The sequence below is a fragment of the Rattus norvegicus genome, chromosome 11, assembly GCF_036323735.1.
Source record: "Rattus norvegicus strain BN/NHsdMcwi chromosome 11, GRCr8, whole genome shotgun sequence".
Lineage (NCBI taxonomy): Eukaryota > Metazoa > Chordata > Mammalia > Rodentia > Muridae > Rattus > Rattus norvegicus.
The window spans coordinates 61,440,013-61,466,537 of NC_086029.1; the positions used below are offsets into that span (position 1 = coordinate 61,440,013).

The following is a 26,525-nucleotide window of genomic DNA, read 5'->3' on the forward strand; positions in this document are numbered from 1 at the left end:
TCAACACAAGGCTGTCCACTCTCCCCATATTTATTCATTATAGTACTTGAAATTCCAGCTAGAGCAATAAGTCAACAAAAGGAGATCAATGGGGTATGAATTGGACCATAAAAAGTCAAGGTATGATTATTTGCAGATGATATTATAGTATATATAAGCAACCCCAAAAATTGTACCAGGGAACACCTATGGCTGATAAACAACTTCAGCAGAGTGACTGGATATAAAATTAACTCAAACAAATCAGTAGCCTTCCTTGATATAAATGATAAATGGGTGAGAAAGAAATTAGGGAAACAACACCCTTCATAATAATCACAGATAATATAAAATACCTAGGAATAACTCTAACAAAACAAGTGAAATTTCTGTATGACTATAACTTCAAGTCCCTCAAGAAAGCAATCAAAGAAGACCTCAAAAAATGAAGACATCTCCCATACTCATGGATTGGTAGGATTAACATAGTAAAAATGGTCATTCTACTAAAAGCAATCTACAGATTCAACAAAACCCTCCTCAAAATTCCAACAAAATTCTTCACAGACAAGGAAATTATAATTCTCAAATTCATCTAGAAATACAAAAAAATTCCCAGTACAACAAAAACAACTCTTAACGATAAAGAACTTCTGGTAGAATCGCCATCCTTGACCTCAAGCTATACTACAGAGCAATGGTGATAAAAACTGCATAGTACCAGTACATGACAGACAGATAGGTCAAAGGAATAGAACTGAAGATCCAGAAATAAACCCACACAGTTGCAGACAAAGAAGCCAGAAATATGTCATGGAGAAAAGAAAGCATCTTCAATGAATGGTGCTGGTCTAACTGGACAAAATGAAAATGAAAAATGAAAAAATAGATCCATATGTGTTACCTTGCACAAAGCTCATGTCCAAGTAGGTCACAGACCTCAACATAAAACCCGATCCACTGAGTCTAATAGAACAAAAAGTGTGAACTAGGCTCAAAATCATTGGCCCAGGGAGAATTTCCTAAATAACGCCAATGGCTCAGGCTCTAAGATCAAGAATTGATAAATGGGACCTCAAGAAAATGAAAAGCACCTTTAATGAAAAAAAACCCACTATCGATAGGACAAATGGGCACCCTACAGATTGGGAAAAAATCTTTACTAACTCCACATCCTGTAGAGTGCCAATATTGAATATATATAAAGAACTCAAGAAGTTAACCTCCAAAACACCAAACATTCCTATCAAGAAATGGGTTATAGGACCAAACAGAAAATTCACAGCAAAGGAATCTTTAAGGGCTGAGAATACTTAAAGAAATGTTCAAAGTCCTTAGTCATCAGGGAAATGCAAATCAAAAAAACCCTGAGATTCTACCTTACATGAATCAGAATGATTAAGATCAAAACCTTAGGTAACAGCCCATGTTGGCAAGGATGTGGAGAATGAGGGACACTTTTCCATTGCTGGTGGGATTGTAAACTGATAGTCATGCTGGAAATCAATCTGGAGGTTCCTCAGAAAATTGGAAATAGATCTACCTGCATACCCAGTTATACCGCTCTTGGGGTTATATCCAAAAGATGCCCCACCATACCCAGGGACCCGTGCTCTACTCTGTTAATAGTGGCCTTATTTTAATAGCCAGAAACTGGAAACAACCCAGATGTACCCCAAACAAAGAATGGATATACAAAACGTGGTTCATTTACTCAATGAAATACTATTCAGCTATTAAGAAAGAGGACAACATGAGTTTTACAGGCAAATGGATGGAACTAGAAAATATTACCCTGAGTCAAGTATCTCAGACACAAAAAGAAATGCATGGTATGTACTCACTAATAAGTGGATATTAACCGAAAAAGTACAAAAACCTAAGATACCATTCATGGAACTCAAAACGGTTAACAAGTATAAGGGCCCAGGTGAGGATGCTTCAGTCCTACTTGGGAGAGACAAGAAAATCGCAGGAGGCAGAGGGAGAGAGGCTCTGGGTGGGAGAGGTGGGGAGAGGAAAATGGGACACGATCAGGTATTTGGTGGAGGAAACAAGAAAGAAGTCCTAAGGACCAGCGGAATGAATGGAAATAAACAACCTTGGGGGGATGGGTGAGGTTGGGGACCCTCTAGAAAGTATCAGAGGCCTGGGAGGTGAGAGACTGTCTGGACTCAAAGGAAGGGAGCTTAGATTAAATGCCTAACAGTGGGGAGAGGAAACTCTCCTAGAGTCCATCTCCTGTAGAAAAGCAGGGAATCAAATAGAGGGATGGTGTTCCAGCCCTCACTGGAAAATTTTGACCCAGAATTGTTCCTGTCTTAAAGAGCAGCAGGGACAAAAATGGAGAAGAGACTGATGGAAAGGTGGTCAGTTCAGTGACTGGCTCAGCTTAGGAACCATCTCAAAGGGAGCCTGTAAGGCTTAGCAACTATTACTGATGCTATGCTGTGCTTACAGACATGAGCCTAGCATAACTGTCCTGTGAGAGGCCCAACAAGCAGCTCACTGAGACAAATGCAGATACTTAACATCCAACTTTTGGGATGAACTCAGGGACCCTTGTGGGTGACTTAGGGAAAGCCTGGAAGAATCTTAGAGGAAGGGCAACCCCTTACGAAGACCAACAATCTCAATTCACCTGGGCCTCTGAGAACTCTCAGACACTGAACCACCAACCAGACAGCATACAGGATCATGCTCCTACGTCTCCAATCCATATAGAGCAGAGAACTGCCTGGTCTAGCCTTAGTTGGGGAAGAGCTAACTAACTCTTGAGGCTCTAGGGAGTGTCAAGTCCTAGTGGCAAGGAGTGGGAGGGGTGACATTCTCTTGGAGACACGGGAGGAGGAGGATGAGGAACTGTAGGAGGGGGCACTTGGAGAGGGCAATGGCTGTATTGTAAAAAAAAATAAAAGTAATTTTCAAAAAGTTCATATTTTGAGATGCATCATTTTTGATATTTATCTTGTGACCAAGATAAATATTCTTTAAAATATATGATGGTAAAAGAAATAATTTCACATCTTTTCATTTGGAAAACAAAGTGTGCTGTACATTTTCCTCAGAACAATGAAAATAAGACCTCTGTGTCCCTCCATGTTCTCAGAGAAATGTCTTCTGTCTTCTTAAAATCATCTGTCACTAACTGTGTTAGAGGACAACTCTGAACTCCTAATGACTCTAGCCAAATAAAAACTATTCTTCTTAGGCACAAAGCTTGTCACCTTGTTGGAAAAGGAGAAATTTTATTGTTTAGGGATGTTTATATATTAGAGAGTGACAACATGGTACCACATTTTAACTTTGAACTCAAAAGTCACTTACTCTGGCATAAGAAGTACATTCCAGGGGATAAATCTAAGTTTAGAAAGCACATAAAATAGGAAGTGATTATCCACATTACAAATGATTCACTGCAGGGTTTCTGCAAATACCTACTAGCGATTTTAATTGTTTACATTTCAGTAACTCCTGCATAGAAGGGCTAGGTGGAATAAAAATGCTTTAATGCTAAAAACAAATTTCTAAAGACCAATTAGAAATAAAGAATAAAGTAGTCGGGGAATTGCAAAAAGCCCTAAAGGACAAGATACACTATTTTTGGAGCTAAGGAGCTAAGAAAGTGTGTGTGTGTGTGTGTGTGTGTGTGTGTGTGTGTGTGTGTGTGCCCTGCAGCAATGAAAAAGAGCTTTGTAGACCTACTGTCAAAGTGTTTTTAAGTCAGAGTAACAGATGGCTCCATAATTAAGAGCGATGCCTTCTTTTCAAGAGGACCCAGGTTCAATTCCCAGGAATCTGAAAATACAGTTCTAAGAAGATCTGATGTTCTTTCCCCCCACAGAGGCACCATGCACACACTTGCTACATAGACTTATATACATTATAGACACTCATACATACAATAAAATAAATTAAAAGATCCAGTAATCATACCGAACCATCAAGATATGGTTACAGTTCCATGGGGAAAATATGGTCATACTAAGATGTTTAAAAATTGATTAATTAATTAATTTTTTTTAACCTCCCAGTCACTGCCACCCTTTCTCCTCTTAAAGTCTTCCTATCCCATCCCCCCTCTCTTCTCCTCTGAGTGGGTGATTTCCCCAGGATTATTAGCCAACCCTGGCATATCACCTTTCTGCATATCACCTTAGGCATATACTCTCGCATTAAAGCAGCCCTGTTGGGGAATGAATTCCACACTGGAAGTGGCTTTAGTGGACTCCATGTATGCATTTTGGTTGGTTGCTCGGTCTCTTGAAAGTTCCTAAGAGTTCAAGTTCGTTGGCTGTGTTGATCTTCCTGTGGTGTTCATATCCCATTCCGGGCCTTCAATTCATCTCCCAACTCCTCCATAAGAGCTCCCAACCTCCATCCAAAGTTTGTCTGTGGGTATCAGCATCTGTTATGGTAAGCTTCTATGTAGAGCCCCTCGGAGGACAGATATCTAGGCTGCTGACTGCAAGCATAACAGAGATCATTAATAGTGTCAGAGGCTGGAGCTCGCCCTGGTCAACTCGAGCTGGTTATTGGTGAGCCACTCCTTCAGTCGCTGCCCCATCTTTGTCCATTTCCTTAAGATAGGACAGATTTTGGGTTGTGATTTTTGTGGATGTGTTGGTGTCCTTATCCCTCCACTGGGGGAACCTGCCTGGCTACAAATGGTGGTCTTTTAGGTTCCATATGAGTTTTTGAAATAAAATACATATTGAGTGTGGGGTGGTGAGCTGTGAAAGGTATCCTGGTTCCCAGTCAAGATAAGGTTGAAACCCCAGGGACCCTACTGGGACAGTAGGCATTTCCCTAATCCCAGGAGACCAGGTCCCTCTCACTTAGCTACCCCCCTTCCACTGTACCCTGTAGAGCAGCCTATGGCCATCAGACATGTAGAAGCAGGACCACGCCCTCCCACATGTAGATAAGGTATTCTCAAGCTCTCAGACCAAGCCAATAGGAAGTAGCTACTATCAGACCCTGACAGACCCCTCCCACATGTGGATGAGGTGTTCCCAAGCTCTCCAGCCAAGCCAATAGGAAGTACCTGCTGTCAGACCCTGACCAATCCCAAAACTGTATATAAGAATCCTATGCAGAAGGATTAAAGTTATGAGAGAATTACTCTGTCATCTGAGAGCTTCTGTCATAAGAGCTGTAACACTGCTGCTTGGGAAAGAGATCTGTTCTGAATTGCCTCCAGATGCTCCCCTGCACCCTTCGCTGGCTAGCCAGCCTCCTGCTGACTCAGCCCAGTTGACATCTTAGAGCAACTGAAGCAGCAGTGGAGGAGACAAAGGTGCAGCAGCTGCAGCAGTGGAGGAGGCAGAGGCATTTCCCCTTCCCTGATCAAGTTCTTTCCCCTTCACCTGAACCCTAGCCCCAGGCCAGGCCAGAGATCTTTGTGGAAAGCCTCCAGTACAAAGGCCAACAATTGAGTATTCACACTCAACTCTAAACTTAGAAGATGTAAAATTTATTAGATCATCTGTCAAATCAAAATCCATTTACAGAAATATAAGCCCAAAAGCTGAATAACTGTTGTTCTATGTTCTATCATATATCACCTCTTGTAATCAGTTGGTGAACAAAGAGAGGTTCCGTGTGGGGGAAGAGAATATTCTATGGAGAAATTATTTTATTAGAGGATGGCTTTTCCAGCATCAAATCTCATGCTGATGTTAGTGATCAGGTGTTTTAGGGAATACTTTTTAGTCGGCCCTTGTAAAATTATGAGGCAGGGAGCATGATAATGTCGCCATGCTACAAGACAGACAACCCTGGAACCTCAGTCATACTTTTCAAAAACTCGGCAGTTGCACTCTAACGTCAGAATTCTCCTGTCCTAGGCTAAATTGTGCAAACAATCACCTTTAACCTCATCAACCAATGGATGGGATGAATTTTAGAATTTGCCGGTTTGGGCAAGCGGAGGATCAATTTAGCAGTTTCCAAGTTAAGAGTTGAAAATATGTAAAATAATACATTGCAGATATTCATATTAATAATGTATAAAGGCTTATCATTTTATTTATGAACATTTTATTGTAGGTTGAGTTTTTTTTATAATTTAAAAGTGTCATTATGCAAACATTAAACACAGTCAAAATAGTCATAGGAGATAATTTAAATCTCAGTTTGTTATTTGTTCCTGTTCAAGGATAAGTGACAAGAAAACAAAACAAAAGAAAATGAAACCCACTTCCTGCTTCATTTTTTATTAAATGAGCATGTATTCAAGTATTGTATTTCTTAATTGCATGCCTGTGCTGATACCCACAAAATTCACTTCCAAGAACTGTGTTTATTATTCCTATAGATATCAATATTCATTTGATCTAGTTGTCAGACTTGAGCAGATTTTGTCTGTTTTAAATAAACATAATTACATCATTACTACCCTTTCATTTCCCCACTCAGCCCTTCTCTCTTAAGTTCACCTCTTTTTTTAAATTGTTGCTACACACACACACAAACACACACACACACACACACAAACACACACATACCACCACCACCACCACCATACCCCATAGTCTCAAAATCTATATAATATTGAGGAGTAACTTTTATAAGAACTACAAGCCAATAAGAAATGGAGGAAATGGTGAGAACAGAAGTTTTCCCCAAAGAAGAACCCAAACTCCACAATTGGAATTCAATATCAAATGGTCATCTCTAAATTCATATGCATATATTTAACATTGTTAATTTTATTTACCACTCTATCCAACATGACCTGTCAAAATATTTGGTATTAAAAAATAACATTAAAATATACAAATATATTGAGACACATTCATAGCTATTACTGGGTACATGGTGTGCTCCGAAATGTTGGGTGACACCCCTGTATTCTTGGGTAAGTTTTGGGAATTAATGAGATGTTTTACATTTTAATAATCACTTCATTTATTCTTGTGTATTATCTAGTATGATGTACTTCCTTTTTGAGTCTGATAAATGATAAGGCAGAGAAGAGATGAATTAAACCAAGGATCAAATCTCCATTCAGCTCTTTGTATATTAAATTTTGCTGGGCCTTCCTCCCATTGTTATATTACTAACTTTTGAACTAGAAATGTTTACTGTGTTAACACCATTCAAGTGTGGTAACTTCTAAAGATGAGCATCACAACTATTTCTTCATTCTTTGTACTTAAGGTTTTTGGCTTTTGTAGCCAATTAGATCCAAGATAAATGTTACAGTCACCATTTTTCAAATAACATATATTTCAAAGAACTTCAAATATTTTATTCACTTGATCAAATATATTAATGGTACCTTCTTTTCATATCTTCGGCACATCTAAAGGACTGATACATACAGGCCAATCCAAATGATGTTGTCTGTACAACTGCATAATAGATACAGAAAACACATCAGTTTGGTTTGGAAACATTCGTATTGATGATCTTATTAAAACCGTGCAACACCATTGTGAAATGTATGCTGCTCTCCTGTCCAGTTTTATAGAGCTGACAAAACAAAAACAAAAATAAAAACAAAAACATGTAATTCATTTATATCTATCAGTTGAGTGTTGATGTCAAGATTTGATAAGATCTAACAGCGAAGTGGGCCTTTGTGCATTGAATTTACTATCCTCAAAACAAATAAAGTGCTGGCTTCATAGTTCACAAGAGAGACAGATATGTGTATCCCAGGCTGACCTCAAACTTGTGATCCTCCTGCCTCTGCCTCATGAGCCACCAAAAACAAAGGAGGGGGGCAGATATGAGTCAATTATCCCAAATAAATTTCTACTTCTACTCCTGGAAGTAATAGTGCAAAACATTCCTGTTAATAATTTCAAAATGTTACAGTATTTCAGCCAATATCACACATACTTAACTATTTCCAAACTATTTCACCAATTTTTCTTTGAATTCAGATGCATGAAAGTGTAAAAGAGAAAATGCTATGACACATGAATTTCTCCTTGTTTGAAGACTCCATGGATTTGATGAGCTATCCTGGCCCGGCTGATGCCTCACATGCAAAGGTAGAAATCAATGAGGTTTCATCGCCATAATCAGAGTAACTTTGAAATTGAATATTGGGTGCTTTAACTATCTCCTGAATACCACTAGCATCAAAGAAAGAAAACCACACAGCTCACAGTCATAATGTAAGGACTAGAGAGAGAGAGCTCTGTGACTGATGAATGTCAGGGGCCACCTAGTACTGACATGACTATCAAAAGAAACAGTGGTCTAGAGCAAGTTCCCATGGTTTAATGAAAGCAGAAAAAAAGAAAAGAGGAAAGTGAGTAGGAAGGGTGAGTGACAAAGTGTAAGGGAATACTGAATGGGCAACAGATCTCTGTAGGAAGCTACAGGAAAGCTAGGGCTACTACATACAAGATCAAATCTATAACTCCAACTGAACAATACAAATGGAGTAAAGAAGTTATTCACAATCTCTGAGAAAGTTAGAAAAAAGATCAGTGCCCTAGAACTAAATAATGGGTACTTTGAACTTACATTTAGGGGCAAAACATTTTTCTTTTTTATTTTATTATTATTTTTTTTAGTTCTTTGAACAACTACACAGCTGGATTAACTCCCAAGGGAAGTTCATGAGTGGATCTTACCATGCATATCCTAGAAGAGTTCAGAGAAAGCAGCTACCACACTAGGGGACTGAAATTCATGGTAGGAAGACATATCTATGCGATCTTATTGTAAATAACCGCTGTAACTACTAAAACAGAATTGCAAACATTTATTTGTTAAATAAAGTGCATTTCTGACCTTCAGTGCCTTTGGAAATTACAGCTTCGAATGATCGTTACTTATAAGAGCCATGCATAAAGATTGTATGAAAAGATAAGTGCAAGCATAATTTTGAAAACATAAATACTGTTGTGTTCACTATAGTTTCAAAAGATACATCCTAATGCCATGTCCCTTCAATACTATGACCTGGATCTCTAACCAAAATCTACTTTCCAGTGGATCATGTTTTTCATTCCCTAATGTCCTCTGTAAAAATAAAACAAGCAAGCAAACAAAAACCCAATTGAGCAAAATGTTCTGCTGAGTAATATTTACTTCCTAAAGTGGCAATTTTACCCAATTTTTAAAGGTAAGGTATTTCAACTGCAAATGGGCAAATTGAAAATGTATTTCACTATTTTGTAAATCTCAAACTAAGTGCACAGAGGTGAAGTTCGGCTATGTGAAATAAGAAGTTTTCACATTCGTCCTTATTCCCTTTAGACAATGAGATTAGCCTTTTTGAAAATTTACAAATCCAGTGTATGCTATTTTTCTTCTAGCAAGATTATAATTCTATTATTTATTTATTCCTCTATTTATTTGTCTATTTGTTTGTTGTTTGCTTAAATGTTCTTATTATTTCAAGGTAAGAAAAACTAAAACCATCTCCTTTTTCTTTTATTTCCTATTTACTCAATCCTTTCTCTGCTTTTTTTTAGCAGTACAAGCTCACTAAAAGAACAATCACCAGAAACCTAAAAGACAAAATCAATTTTAAAATTCTTCTGTAGTATAGAGAAGCTTTGCTTCATTTTGATTATAATATCTCTTGACCTTTTCTAGAGACTCTGATTCTTTTTTAACTACCACTCTTTCTCTCTAATGTTGACATAAACTCCCATAGACAGCCACAACTCTCCATAAAAAAATTATGATTCCAGAGCAAAAGTTATTACTTTTATACCCTAATTATTCAGAACTTCATTGAAAGTGACCAGTTAACTTATTGCTTGCAAAATTTCTTGTATGTACACAAGGAATCTTGATGCAAATTTTTTTAATAATTGCCTACTACAAAAGTGCTACAACCATGGGATATTCAAACACCCCAAATCTTTGAAATAATATACTAATTTATAAAACACAAAAAGTGAAATACTACCAGGAAACATGTCTAGTCCAGAAGCTAACTGCAGGTGGCTGTTAGTGTAAAATCTGTAAATGATAGATATATTTGCTCACCATAGTTCCAAGTTTAAGAGAGGAACACGAATGATACAAACAGATCGTTAGTAATTAATCCTCTCTTTTCTACAACAAACACATGAACAGAGTATAACTCTCTAAGGACATAGTAACATTACACAGGCTAAATTTTAGACAATATTTGAGACTCTTTCATGTTTTTTTCTTCAGAGCAATTGATATCTTTTGTGAGCTTAACTGACAAGGACTAGACTAAAGGTTCCAGAATTTCCGGAAGGCTCTAGCATATAGAGTTTTTATTGCAGTCCAAACGAACCTAAAGCATAGAGAAAGTCTCTTTAGAGTACGTTTTGCATTAAGATTATAATGCAAATTATAAGTGAGTCCTTGGGCACATAGGCCAATTTCATGGAAGAAAGGCACTGAACTCACTGGATGATAGATGAGCTCTGATGACTTAAAGAACATTCCAAACTTTTCAGGCTATAGCAATGGTTATGAACTTGTGCTTTAAAGATGAATCCACAAAATTTTGATGAAATTGTTATGAAACATCTCATAGTTTGGCTTTGAACTTTAGTCTCTATATTTCTAAACTTGAAATGTCTACCTCTAGTCAACTCTACAATTTTGAGGCATGATACTAATAGCATTCATTCATTCATTCACTCACTCATTCATTCCACCTATTGTTCTTTGAATATCATAGTGTTTGTTGTATTAGTTTACAATATAAATATTAACTTTTTCACCTCTAAGTAATTTATGTGCTAATGCATGCACATATAACTCTGTGAAGATGACATGTTCCATCACCATGATGTCTTTCCACCCATAGACAACACATAGCCCAAAGTAAATTCAACATGGAAAAATATCATTTACCATTTCCAAATGAAAAACACAAACAGGAAAGTACAATAAACATTACTTTCTATTTTATTATATTCATGCCCTGTAAGGAAAGGCAAACATAGCCACACAATACAAACGACATCATCTTATTAACACAGCAACGAAATCTCAGTAAGTGACACAGTGCAGCGTGGATGTATGGTGCACTGACTAGTGACTTGAGACTGCCTCTCCCCACAAGTGTGTTAATCACATGCACTACCACTAAAAGTCACATTCTAGTCTATAAGTTAAGTGGGTGGGTATATTCGCCAAAAACTTACAACAGGTAGCCATCGAATATATGATGTAGAATAAGAGAATTAAAGTGGAAGCAGTAATAACAAGGCGCTTTGTCATTACTGATTTTAGTATCACTAATTACAGCACGGCCATCTGCAATCTATCATCAACCTGATTTGGGCTTTAAAACTACATAATTGACAAAACAACAAAAACAACAAAAACAACCTCTTAACCTCTTGCTACAAATGCTCAACCCCTATTTAGCCACCATGCCTAACAAAATCTATTATAAAAATAAAAAAAATTATGACAATATTCCTTCAAATCCATTTGTTCCTTTCATCAAAATCTGTATTCCATATTGACAATTTCCCACATTATTGCTAGTAATAATTTTTGCTATGTTATCTAATAGGATTTCTAGCACTATGGTACTGTCTGATATACTTTTCTCCCTACTGTGTTAAAGAATGGTATGGTCCCAATAAGGTATTCTCAGACTTGCCAGCCTGTGGCTTAAAGGTTCATTAAAAATTTCTCACTGACTTGTATTAATACAAATTAGTAGTCAGAAAACATAATCCAGTGCAAGGTACTAATTTTTATTCAGATATTCTATTAGCATATAATCGTCTTTTTGAAGAAATTAAAGGTGCATTATTATACTTGATGTGGCATAAATTATAAAAGCCAAAAATTCTCTTGCAAGGTTCTGCAGTTCTCCAGTAATTATCCACATTGCACCCTGGAAACTAAAATTAAATACATAAATTAAAGCAGTAGGGGAGATAATAACACTGTAAAGGGGGACCAACTTTAGCATAGTATATCATACCTCAGGCTCAGTCTGAGAAGAGCCACCACTGGCTTTCTCACACCGGAATCAAAACAGGTTTCCTACAGACCATAGCTTGATTGAGAGTGAAGTGATCACTTGCCATTTGACTAGAGGGACATTTCTTCTGTCAGACAGTACTTATGCAAATGGGTCTCCTCTGTCTACTTCCTGAGCGTGTTCATGAAGTGTCTCCATCTTCAGGATTCATAGGGTGTGAATCCAGCAGCAAGGTGCTCCATAAAGTCAGTTACAGTTGCTATCTCTTCACACATAGACAAAGGAAAATTTCAGCTCTTAGCTTGTAGAAGATGTGCACACATAGATGGACGTCAAGTATCCCTTTTATTGAAAATTGCTTTAGGATGAACTTACAGCATTTATACTAGCTACACGGAGTGAAAATTGCCCCTCCCCCAGTTGATAACCCTACAGGATCTCCATTCTATCACTAGCACCACTTAGCTGGAATAAAGATCAGTTTGACACTATACTTAAAAGCCAAAAGAACAAGAGCAAGTTTGAAGTCCCATAACATTTTATTTTTCTTTTATGTAGTGATTCTTTCTGATAAGATGGGAAAGGGATAACAAAAATCATACTATATATTAAGCACATTCAGTTTTAATTCCAAGCACAGAAGAAAAGAATGTTAAGTTGAATGGACTCCCTCTTCCAGCAAGTAAAAATGGACCAAATGGAAACTAATTTTTTAGGAATGTTGGTTCCATACACTCATTTGATATTCTTTGGGTGTAAAGTCAGTGTCTAAGAATTTGTACATGTTTGTTCATATAGAATCTATCATAAGCAGAACAGGTTCTATGGGGGGAAAGTCTGTTCTATCAACTGAATTACAATTTTATTATAACTCTGTATAAAAAACTAGGCTTTATTTCATGTCAGTGTTAACCAACGTGCATCTTTCGACATGAATGCAGTGCTAGCCAAGTAGCTAGATTGTCACAGGTAAGGAAGCTGCAAACAACATCTTATGCTTGCAGGCATCAAGACTGCCCTAGATGATGTTGCTGCATAATCTTCATTGTGTTAGGCCCTAAGATCAATGCTGAGTCAACACCGTACTCTATATGAAGATGACCACACTCCCATGGGCAACATGCTAGCTACCTATAACACTTTGGGCTTTAGAAGAGTGTTATTCATCTGCCACTTCAAACCAAGACCCACATGTTAAAGGATTAGTCTAGATACCATGTTATATGTAGGTGCTAAAACTTTGAAAGCTGAAACTTGTTGCTCTGTCCTCTGGTATTCTTTCTCTCCTCTTAATTTCCCAACAACATATCTGTCCATCATGCTCTGTCTTTCCTCTGGAAGCCTAAAAGGCAATGCCATCTACCTGGTCATGGATTTGGATGTCCAAAGGAATAGCCTGAAGTATCATTTCTATTTTTTCAACTTATTGTCTTAGTTGTTTTGCTACAATAACAAAACGCTGATGAACAAGAGATGACAGACTTATTTTTAACTAGGAATTAAAAAATGTATTCTTCCAGCCGATTCATTTGTTTTCTCCATACACATAACCATTATTTTAGATATAATCAGATCTTTAGAGATAGAGCTTTTAAAATAAAATCACACATAATTTCCATCCTTAAAGGAAATATGTCATAGCCATATGGTCCCTGTCTACTTGTCTTACCATATATTGCCTAAAAGTATTTGCTTGATAAAAATTGAAAACAGAATTTAAAAACACAGTTGAACTACAAGCTTAAAAATGGATGCAAAGATAGGTACCACTTTCAGGATATAATATGTACTCTATGTCAATAACATTTTTGAGGAATTCTATATCCAATTGGTAGGATGTGCCATAATCCGAAAATTTGTGTCCATCTGAAATCTATACAATGAAAAATCAGAGTGGCTTTGAAGAAGTGATAAACTAGGTCTCAGTTCTTTTCTCATTTGTCATGTAAAGACTTGATAAAAATTTGCTACATAAAAATCAAGAAATATGCCTTAAAATATACACAACCACTTGAACATTTCAGGCTTTACATCTATAAGAAATACATTTTTTATTCATAAATCACCTTGTCCATGATTTTAATTGGCTGAATGGTGTTAAAATTTCGATATACATTCCCTAGACAAGGCAATCCAGTTTGGAAGAAAGGGCCCCAAAAGCAGGCAAAAGAATCAGAAATACCACCAATTGCCACAGTTAGAAGTGTGATAAAAACACCAAGCTAATAACTATAATTATATGCAGAAATCCTAGCTCTAACACACACATCAGCTCCTTGATTGTTTTTTCAATCTCAATTATCCCCTATGAGGTCTACTTAGTTGATTCTGTAGGCCATGTTCTTGTGGTGTCCTCAAACCCTCTGGCTCCTCCAATACTTCCTCTTGTTCTTCCTCTTCCATAGGGTCTGCATCATGTTTGGCTGTGGATCTCTGCATATTTGTTATGTCCTGTTTGGTTGACATCCCAAGGAGACTTGATCTATATTGAAGTGAAATGGAGAAGGAGTGGATCAGAGGAGAGGAGAGGTGGAAATTGGGAACTTGGAAAAGTAGAAGGAGAGAAAATGTGATCAGGATGTAACATATGACAGTAGAATAAAAGTAAATGGATGAATAAATGAAATAAAAAAGAAATATTAAAAGTAAGATTTTTTTCCTCCATCTTTATTAACTTGGGTATTTCTTATTTACATTTCAATTGTTATTCCTTTTCCCGGTTTCTGGGCCAACATCCCCCTAACCCCCCTCCCCTTCTATATGGGTGTTCCCATCCCCATCCTCCTCCCATTACCACCCTTCCCCCAACAATCACGTTCACTGGGGGTTCAGTCTGGGCAGGACCAAGGGCTTCCCTTCCACTGGTGCTCTTACTAGGCTATTCATTGCTACCTATCCAGTTGGAGCCCAGGGTCAGTCCAAGTATAGTCTTTGGGTAGTGGCTTAATCCCTGGAAGCTCTAGTTGGTTGAAAAGTAAGATATTTTTAAATGATATACAGAAGTAGATATTGTTTAAATAAAAACTTAAAAGTGTATCAATAGCTTTAGACTTGGTTAAAAAGGGGAGGCCAGCAAGATTGCTGTTTTGCATTTTAGATAAAGCCTAAAATAGTCTGAAAAGGAACTATAATAGATGATTGTGTCAGTGGCTACAGAGAATACTGAAATCTTAGTGAACAACTGAGAGTTATAATTGTAATATGTACACATTAGAAAAATATTACTAAACATCAAGTACAATCAATTCTGTGTAATATAGTTCTTTTATACATTGGTAGAATTTAAGTATATCTACATTAGCTAAGTTGTCAATGTAAACATTCAATTTTTATTCCTTAGATCCCATTAAGTAATATATGGGCATGTGCAAAACTGGAACTCAGTTTCCCAGTGACATACATAGTGAGAAGGAGCTAGGAAATCTCATGAAGTAGGAGTTGTATTGTTCTGTCCCAGATATGATAACATAAGTGAAGGAAACCCAGAATGGGGGGAAAAAAAAACAAACAAACCATGAACCAAGAGTATCAAGTGTAGTCTTAACACAAGGTCCGTCTGCTGAGGATGCAATTAATTTCACTCAAAGGTTTTTGTAAAATTCTCCTAGGAAAACAGGTCCATAGAATCCCGAGAGAACCACTCCCAGAAATACACAGAGCTAAAGCCAAGTAGTGCAAAGACGGGATGCCATTGAATGTAATAGCGCTGTTAGCATCTCGCAAAACATCATCATTGAACAACTAACCCCTTCAGTAGTTAGTTATAAACATTCATTTCACACACCATTATAAAAATCTTAGATTTCTTTTTGCATCATTGGAAAATTCTCAAACATGAACTACTCCAAAGTATACTTTGTGGCAAGTTCTGAATTTTGCATTCATTATACCAAAATCTGACCTCTTTTACCCATCTCTCTTCCACTAATCATGCAAAAGTATTCAGAATACAAACTATCTTGGACATAAATAATGACCACCTGAGCATCCATAGTCTCAATTGACATATTAGAATAATAGTGAGTCTGTTTGTGTGTCCACTAGACATCTGTTTTATTTCAAATCTTGTATTGCTTGAATTATGTCTTAATTTTCTATAGTTATTATAATATTTGCCAGAAAAAAAATGACTAAAGCAAAAAGTAATCCTACATTTCCAAAAGACACAATTTTTTCTTCTTTTTAAAACTTTTTATTGGTCCTTTGTGAATTTTGAATCATGCACACCAACCCACTCATCTCCCCATCCCCTCATATCTTCCCTCAACCCCTGCAACTGCCCCCTCAGCAGAGGAAAAATAATTATATTTTGGAAGCTGAAGTGTGTCACAGTGTGTCCAACAATATACCCTTTGTCCACACTTCTTGCAAATGGTCATTGCAATGACTCATGTGGTCTTGCACAAGATTTCTGACTTTGTTACTCTACTAATACTAGAAAATCACTGGAACTCTTCTCAGATATGATAGTGTGTTGTTGCCTTGTGTCATGGAGATTCTGTAGTTTTGGATCGTTAGAACCAGCACCCTCATGTACTCCAGTAGTTCATTAATTGGGTGTGTGTTTGGGTGGGCCAATTCAGAGCCTTGCATCTGGACTTGAGAAGTATCTGAGTTGGTCAGCCTGTTGACTCTCCTACTCTCATGCTCACCAGTAACCCCTGCCACCAAAGCCAGTTCTACCCTGCTACATCTGGTGAGGGGCAGGGTCAGCTCTCCTGCTCTTAGACCCCCAAGACAATTCTCTCATGATGCCCGGGTGAGACATGGGGCAAATTCTGCATAGCCTTTAGACATCCACAAGTCTGCATCCCAGACTAGGAACACCTGCCTGGGTGCTGCTGCTGGGCCACACACTAACATGTCACCCCAGTGTCAACAGGCCAGGACCCCGAAGTGGTCACAAGTGGTATCACCAGCTACTCATATCAATCAGCATTCCTCACTCACCTGTAGTTTTCAGTTCTGCCTTTCTTCATTATAACCTCATCCTTCTCTTTCTCTTCTGTTCCATTTCTTCACCACATACATGTTCCACTTAGTGAATCTGGGGGTCTCTGAGTGTCTGAGATCATCTAAGGAGTGGTCTCAGGAGTGCTATGCCCACATTGTGCATTATGGCATTGGCAAAGGTCAACACAGGCATAGTCTGTCCCCTCAGATCTTCACAGTGCCTGACTTATCCTCATCTCAGGCTGGCTTCTGGTCCAAGCCCCATGCTATTCTGGTAGTCATCTCAAGTTTACTCCTTGCCTGGCCTGCCTGAGTAGGCCTGTGTGAGGTTCATCTGTCTTTTGGTTTACTCCTTCCTGGGGCCTTCAATTACAGGTGGGGTTCTTCTCATCTCAGGTTTGCTCCCAGTCCTAGGAGCCTCTGGAGCCATCACTCACTGTACTGGTGGTCACCTAAGGCTAACTCCCTGTCAGAGCTCACTGGTACAAGGCTAATGTTCACCTCAGGCTTGCTTTTTTCAAAGTATGTCAGTCTACTAGCCATTCATATGTTCATAGGTCAGAACACTGAGTGCAGACAGCAGCCACACCTGCCCTGCTGCTAGGAGAAGTGGGAGACACAATCCTAATAATGAAAGAGCACCAGTGGAAGGGGAAGCCCTGGGTCCTGCTAAGACTGAACCCACAGTGAACTAGTCTATGGGGGGAGGGCGGCAATGGGGGGAGGGTTGGGAGGGGAACACCCATAAGGAAGGGGAGGGGGGAGGGGGATGTTTGCCCGGAAACCGGGAAAGGGAATAACACTCGAAATGTATATAAGAAATACTCAAGTTAATAAAAAAAAAAAAAAAAAAAAAGAAAGTCCAGTTTCTCTTCCAATCCTTTTATTCTTTCTTCTACAATGATCCCTCTGTCTTAGCTTCAGTGATTATATTGAGGTATTTCCTTCAAGCCTAAATTAAAGGAATTATTAATAGCAGTAAGAGGTCCTAAGAAAGTATCTTTGCCACGTTTCTCTCCTAGGCTCTGGTAATTTCTGGCAATTCTTGGCACCTGGTAGCTCATAGAAGCATCACTCATCTGTGTCTCCATTTACATATGGCATTTTCCTTTATGTGCCCTTGGGTTACAAATCGTCTGCTGTTGTAAAGGTAGGGGTGCTTGGATTTAGATCAACCATAGCTCAAAATGACCTCGTAGAACTTGGTTATACCAAGAAGTTTCTAGGTAAGTTCGTAGAGTTGTAATCAGTGATTCCAGGTAGTCACACACATGTGTGAGGAAAACATTTAGCCCACTAATATATGACAGAAAACATGGAAAGGAATCTATATGATAATCATATTCAACATGTAAGATACTTGACAATTCAGCATCTAATCATGGTGAGAAGGAACAAAATTCTCATTTGCAGGAAATGGATGGCAATGACACTCATCATGATAACTGAAATAAGCCAGAATTAGAGAGGAAACCTTAACTTATTTTCTCTCATAGCTAGAATCTAGACTGATTTTAAAGATATGGAATTATACTGAAGTCTAGCTGGAATTCAGAGGGGAAGAGGAGGAAAAAGAAGAAAACGGTATGAGAATGGAAAAGTCATCCCACCAAGGACAGTATTCACATCGATTAAAAAATGTCATCGTAAGTTCACTGTTTTATGCAATCATTGTGCTAATGTAAGGTCAAAAATGGCTCCTTATATAAAAACAGAAGGAAATTTCTTTGACTTCATAAATGACATGGAGAAAAATCTCATAACGCTCATATTTAATGAGGAAGTGCTGACTACTGTTTTCTATAATAGAAAACCAGATAAAAATACTATAACTTGATTTCAGCATTATGGTGAAAGGGATGAAGGAAAAAATTGCATCAGTACCATGTGACACTTTTACTTGTGTTGAAAAATTATAAGAAATGTAAAAAATACTGCCACACTAAAAAGTAACAACAAATTTATATGAAATAAATTCAAATTTTCATATTTATTTGTACAGAATGCTGACAAAATTTAAATAAATAAAATTTTAGGCAGACATGTAATAAAACTATAATTATGTATTAACTAAAAGATATATAACGAATTACCATTCACTTAAAATCTCATATATTTAATCTATCCATGCAATATATATATAGATATCTCAAACAAGAGGTAATACATGTTCATCAAATAAATCATGTTTATTAAGAGAATTTCTAATCTGACAATCCCTTCTAAATGACCTTTTGATCAAACCCAGTCATAATTATTATGTCAGGAAGATGTTTTTAAGAAATAAAAAGATATAAGACAGTGCGTACTAGTCAGCATACATATACTTGTCAGTTCTCCAAATAACCAAAACCAGCAGGGTAATAATGCACAGAGAGAAGAGAAAGAATTAATTCTAGGAATGAATGCCAAAAAGTTACACAGTTACTACCTACCAGATTGCTAACTGGCAATGCTGGTAAGGAAAAACAGTCTAAGTTTCATAGTGAACCAAGAGGGTTAAGTGTGCTATTTCAATCTGAATTATTTCCAAGAGGGAGGAAAAGAAATGTTCAGGTGCATGTCCTAGAGCTTGGACATCTAATTTCATGAGGAAGTAAAACTGTAACCTCCATGAAGGAGGCAAATTTGCCCTTCCTCTACTTTTGACTTCAACCTAGTCTAGGAAATCAGAATGAGTAAACTCAAACAGAATTATCTAGGATCATGGATATTTGTGCGTGTGTGTGTGTGTGTGTGTGTGTGTGTGTGTGTGTATGAACATATAGGTATATGTGTATATGTATGTACATATATGTATATATGTTTATATATGCATCTGTGTATATATGTACATATGTACATATAGATGTGTGTATGTATAAATATTGTCAAATCTCTGAGTTGTTCAATAAAATTCTTTGTGCCTTCTGTAGTGCTATCATTTTCAAATTAAGTAAAAATATATAAATATTCCATTTCAGAGAAATTAATTATGACAACTGAATTTTTTAGATTACACCAAAGAGCACATTAAGTCAACTGGGAAAAATTCAAGTAGAACCAATAAATATACTTTAAGAATGCTCCAGTGAAGAGGAAGCCCTTGGTCCTGCCAAAACTGGACCCCCCCCCCAGTGAACGGGATTCTTGGGGGGGGGTGGCATTGGCGGGAGGATTGGGAGGGTAACTCCCATATAGAAGAGGAGGCGAGGCGGAGGAGTTAGGGGGATGTTGGCATGGAAACCGGGAAAGGAAATAACATTTGAAATGTAAATAAGAAATACCCAATTTAATAAAGATGTAAAAATATTATAAAAAATAATAATAAAAAGAATGTTCCAGTGAACCTAAATTATGAATATATACCAATCCAAATGACTTCAATATTTTTAGCAAATTTAACATGAACACTTGAGTCACTATCCTCAGAAGAAAAAATCTATGAGTAGGACACTGATGACATGAATTTTAGGGACCTTCATGAAGCTCATAAGCTGAAGAAGTGATTAGCTTCAGGCTTGGCACAAAGAAATACTGAAAGTCCTTATTCACATTTGAAAGATAACTCAAAGTGGTCATCTCAAATTTGACATAACCTTTAAGTATTATATGACGTTATCTCTAATAAATCATGTAGCAGAATAAATTCCTGTAAATCATAAATATTAAGAACTCTCGCAGATCAACCTTGCTAAAGGAAAACTTTAATTATCATCATATTCCCTTTAGAAGATGATATGCAAAAATTGTTTATCACATTAAAAAGCAATCAAAAATAAGCTGCCAAAAATGTTGAAAAAATGATTATAGATGTCTGTCAGGCCTTCATCTAAAGAATGTATTAGGTGATTATGCTGCATGTTGTCACGGTTGTTGTATATGTTAGCATTTCACAATTTGTAACTTGTTATGGTTTTGCAGATTAAGTAAGTGTTTATTTTCCTACCCAATTGTAAAATAATAACTTCATAATATTTTTTCTTAATGAAAGTACATAGAATTAAATGACTCTCCTTTTGTGAGACTCAGAGCTAGTCTTGCTACAGTGCGGTCCAAGGTCAGCCTTAGAGCCTAGAACAACTCACATTGCACTCCCGAAGGATTGCTCTGGGTTTCTCCTGCACTCTTCCCACCTCTCACTTCATCCCTTCTTGCGCCCAAATCCACCCCTTCCTGTTTATTTTCATGCAAGTCCTCCCCATTGCTTTTACACATTCACTTCATTGTAAACCTTTGAATCCAATGTTCAGGTATGACATTATAGATTTCTTTCTAGCTAGTCTCTCCACAGATACTCAAACTGAATTATAATTTGTTGCACTTTGCCTGTAAAATCTCACACCCTTTATCCTAGTCTTTGTCTCCTTACAAGATGACACAATTGGATAAAATCCACTGTAAAGTGAAAATACCATGAGGGGAAATGCATTGAATACATCTTAGCTATCACACAGCCTACCTTAGCTTAGCCTGTTATAACTGTACTAAGAGCACACCAGCCTGCGGTTGGATGCTAGAGTAGAGTATACCTGAACAAAATCATTTAAGAGTCAGCCTATTTTTATGCTAAAGCCTTAAGTATTTTATGTAATTTATTATCACAAAGCAGTGGCAACATGGTACTCCATAGAGTAGAGGGTGTTTAGCCTCATGGTTAGCAGCTGACTGGGAGCAGTTTCTCACTATACCAATGCTCCAAGAGAGTCATTCTGAATAATCTTATCCTGAAAAATATTAAAAACCTAGAATGTAAAGTTTGGTTTCTAAAAAACAAATGTTGCTTTCTGTAGGTTTGTTAAGACAAAATCTCTAAGCCCCTGACAAGCCAGAGAACATTTGTACAGTGTCTCCAATCTTCTGTGTACAGGCTTCCTATGTATAGCAGAAGGGATAATCTATATAAACAGTTACTCAATAATTAATTATCTTTGTGACTCAATAGCTATTGCAATACAAATAAGGACAATAATTTAAGATAAAACACTGAGCTACAAAAATATAAAGGAACGAGAATGGAGATTTATTCACGGTTTTCCTTTTATTTCTTCTGCACTGTGTAAATTGTGCAATGAAAAACAAAAAGCTGAGAACCGTAAGGGGCTATACCAGGGGCTGAATGGAAGAGTTCTTTGGGGTGCCTTGCATTTCTTGATAAAGTCACTTAAAAATGAATAATTGGCTATTGTGCCCACATTTAAATTGATATTTACATATAATGACAAGAAAAAAATACAGAAAATTTTAAAAAATTGGTTGTACATTAGTTTACACAGTATGGTACCAACATGAACATTTATGCATTCTGTGTATATATGCAGGGATCTAAAAGAAAATGGAAAAGAATGCCAATAGTAATGAGGTTCTCTGGGTAGCAGGACTGCTGAGATTTTTTACATTGGCCCATGGCTGCCATGCTTCTATAGTTAACACATTTCGGTTTACATCAAACATATTCCCATCATTTTAAAGGTTTCAATGGCATAGAATTATACATAGGAAACATGAAATTAAGTTTATGTTTATTCCAATTTTGTGCACAAATATCAAGTGTACTTATTTGAAATTCATTTTCCTGGAGGAGAAGGGTAGACAAGGAAAACAAAGAGGAAAGAGAAGGGAACAAAAAGGCAAACATATCAACCAGCTATTTCTTTTGCAGTTCAAACCTCTTTAGCAGTACTGTAATAATTTACTTCACTGGTTTGGTTTTTCTTTTCCCAATTTTGGTAAAAATATCCAGCACATAAAGAATGGGAAAGAAAAGCTTCAATTAGGGCATGTCATGCCAATATGAGTACAAATATCTGGTAAAAAAAAATAAGTAATTGTGGGAAAGGATAAAACAACAGTATGAGGAAAAAATAGGCAAAAGTAAACAGAGATGTCCAACTGTTCAGTAAGCTGAGGAATAATGAACATTTTATTCTGAACCATTAAAAATTAAAAATATAAATAATTATAATTAAATTATTATAATTAAATGAAATAATTATAATTGAAAATATAAATAACCTGGACAGAAACAGAGAGATACCCTTACCTAGTCATACAACACAATCAGCCAACATTGAAATTTGAACATGTGCGCACATGCATATGTGTGCACACACCCACACAGCCAAACCAGTGTCATGCGCTATGAATCCTTGAGACAAGGAAAGGCTTGAACACTGATCTGGCATTTAAATGGCTATAAAAAGGAGACAGGGAAGCTTTGGTAAGGTAAGTCCTTAGGGTTGTTTCACTACTGTGTTGAAATAGCATTTGGGAAACATCTGGAGGGGGAATAGCTTATTTTTCTTATAGTTCCTCATTAGAAATACTCAGGGAAGGAAGTCAAACAGGCTAGGAAGTTGGGGGCAGGAACTAATGCAGAGGTCACAGAGGCATGCTTCTTACTTGCTTGCTCCTCATAGCTCTTTTAGCCTGCTTTCTTATAGAAGCCAGAACCAACTTTCTAGGAGTTTTGCTACCCACAAAGGACTGAGTCCTCCTATGCCAATCATTATTTAAGGAAATGCCTTACAGACTTGCCTAGAGCTCAGTCTTATGGGGGCAGTTTTCTCAGTTGAAGTTCCCTCATCTAAAATGACTCTAGCTTGTGTCAATTTAAAATAAAACTATTCAGCACAGATGTTAAATGTTTGAATAACATTCCACTGAGCCTTGCCACACATTATGCTCATTGAATATTCTGTTAACAAAAACAAATAGGTATTGATTACAGCAAACCTGGATCTTGTCTCATTTTAAGAATCATAATTATCATCCAGTGTCCAACTAAAATTAAATCTCCCATGTTTAATTTCTAATAACATGACTTACCCAATGGGGAAAAATTGACTTAAATATGGATTTCCATATATGGAGACTCCATTATAATACCACCTTAAAAATAAAGCAAACATACCAACACATCAAAACATACTGTTAATGATCACTGATTTCTCTACATTGTATTCATTTTGCAGCAGAATTTGTTTCATTTAAAAGGATCAAATGGGAAGGTTGTCTATTAAGGGATTACAAAAGAGTAGAAAAACATTTTCAAGTGTACTTCATGTGGCCATCTGAGTGACTTTTTTCAAAGACTCCTTCATCATAACAATTTAAAAATAATTGTTGAGGTTAATCAAACCCTAGGAATTGAATTAACATCATCATTTAATTTTCAGAGTGTGGTAAATTTTGTTCATGTCTAAGTTACCCTAGGTTTGAACCATTGGCTTGTTTGTGAATCGTTTTAAAAAACAATGCTGAGCATTTACCTTTTATGAAATATATTGGCCTAATCTTTTTATTTATTTATATTCCAAATGTTGACCCTCTTCTCAGTCCCCCCTCCAAGAGCTCTTCACCACATGGCTTCTCCTCTTTGCCTCTGAGAGGGTGCTTCTCTACCTATTTCACTCACTCACCCACTCCCCTTACCCACCTAACCCCACTTCACCCCCCACATACCATACATCTCCTCTCCCTAGGGTTCAAGTCTATAGGATTAGGCATATTCTCTCCAAATGAGGCCAGACAAGGCATGCCTCCGCTTCATATGTGCTGGGAGCCATGGACCAGCCCATATACGCTCTTTGGTTGGTGGCTTAGTCTCTAGGAGTTCCCAGGGTTCTGGGTTAGTTGACACTGTTGATTTTCCTATGGGTTTGGCATCCCAGTAAACTACTTTAATGCTTCTCCTAACTCTTCCATAGGAGTCCCTGACTTCAGGCCAATGGCTGGCTGTAAAAATTGGCATCTATCTCAGTCAGCAGTTGATAGAATCTCTCAGAGAACAGCCATGCTAGACTCCTGTCTGCAAGCACAACGTGGCATCAATAATAGTGTCAGAGTTTGATCCACCCATGGGATGGATCCAAGTTGGACTAGTCACTGGATGGCCTTTTCTTCAACTTCTGTTCCATTTTTGTCCCAGCATTTCACTTAGGAAAAATTCTGGCTCAAACCTTTTGAAGGTAGTTTGGTGACCCCATCCTTCCACTATGACCTTCAGGTTCCGTCTCCACACTATTGGGCATTTTGGTCATCCCCACTGAGTCCTGGGAGCATCTCACATCCCAGGTCTCTGGGACATTTTAGAGGTTCACCCTATCCCCTAGTCCTGAAGTTGCATATTTCCATTGATTACCTGGCCCTCTGAACTTCATTCCTGTCTCCTCACATACCTGATCCTATCCCACTTTTCCCGACCACTTCCCCACACAATTCTTCACAGACATGAAAACAGCAATTCTCAAATTCATATGGCAAAAAAAAAATCTCAACAATAAAAAAACTTCTGGGGAAATCGCCAACCCAAATCTCAAACTGTACTACAGAGCAATCATGATAAAACTGCAAGGTATTGATACAGAGACAGACAGGTCGATCAATGGAATAGAATTGAAGACCCAGAAATGAACCCACACACCTATTGACACTTGATCTTTGACAAAGAAGCCAAAAACATAAAGTAGAAAAGAAGAAGCATTTCAACCAATAGTGCTGGTCTACCTGGCAGTGTGCTTGTAGAAGGCAAATTAATCCATATTTACCATGCTGTACAAAACTCAAGTCCAAGTGGATCAAGAACCTCAACATAAAACCAGATACACTGAATCTCATAGAAGAAAAAGTGGGAAATAGCCTCGAATGCATTGACACAGGAGAAAATTTTCTATATAACTACTGGGCATATACCCAAAAGATGCTTCAACATGCCACAAAGACACATGTTCCACTACATTCATAACAGCCTTATTTGTAATAGCCAGAAGCTGGAAATAACCCAGATGCCCTACAACCAAAGAATAAATACAGAAAATGTGGTTTAACACCATGGAATACTATTCAAACACAACGATGCCAACCAAACAGAGCTTCCAGGGACTAAACCACTACCAAAAGACTATACATGGACTGACCCTGGGCTCCAAATGCATATGTAGCAGAGAAGAGCCTTGTTGGGCACCAGTGGAAGGGGAAGTCCTTGGTCCTGCCAAGGTTGGACCCCCAGTGCAGGGGAATATGGGAGACAATAAGCGGGATATATGGGGGGAATACCCATATTGGGGAGGGGAAGGGAATGGGGGCTTATGGACAGGAAAATGGGAAGGGGAATAGCATTGGAACTGTAAGTAAAGAAATACATCTAATAAAAAAATTTACATAAAAAAAAACCAAGGACATCAGTAATTTTGCCATCAGATGGATAGAACTAGAAAATATTATCCAGAGGGAGGTAAACCGGACTCAAAAAGATATACATGGTATATACTCACTTATAAGTGGATATTGGCTATTTGTAATATATATAATATATATATATATATTATTTTATTTTCTCAGTGGATGGGATGAGATGATAGCAATACCCAAGTTTTATGAATATGTAGCTTGGGATGAGCCACTAACATTTCTACCTCTGTTCTAGCTAACCCTAGGCCTAGGTCTGGATGCTTTTAGTCCCTGTTCAATCTTTCAACGTGTCTGTTAACCTAGACCTAGAATACTTCAGCTTCTAAGACTTCCTGCTGAACAATCTCACCCTTTCTTACACTTTCTGACCTCTGGCTGGCTGGTTCAACTCAATTATTCTGGCACTAACTCCTCTCCAAGCTGACTGATTCAATCAAGTTTTTATCAGTTTCTCACTGAATTACTCTGCTTGGCCTCAAATTAACTATTCCAATTTGTTGTAATCATCTGGCTCCTT

The 26,525-nt window shown here is 37.5% G+C and overlaps 1 non-coding gene and 1 pseudogene across 1 annotated transcript; both read right to left on the reverse strand.

The window, feature by feature from the left end:
* Cluap1-ps1 (clusterin associated protein 1, pseudogene 1) overlaps nt 1-26,525 on the reverse strand; it is a 183,687-nt pseudogene that overhangs the window by 144,002 nt on the left and 13,160 nt on the right.
* On the reverse strand, nt 17,361-17,489 carry LOC120095771 (small nucleolar RNA SNORA17). Its single transcript, XR_010056359.1, has one exon. It is a non-coding gene; the product is annotated as a small nucleolar RNA SNORA17 (small nucleolar RNA).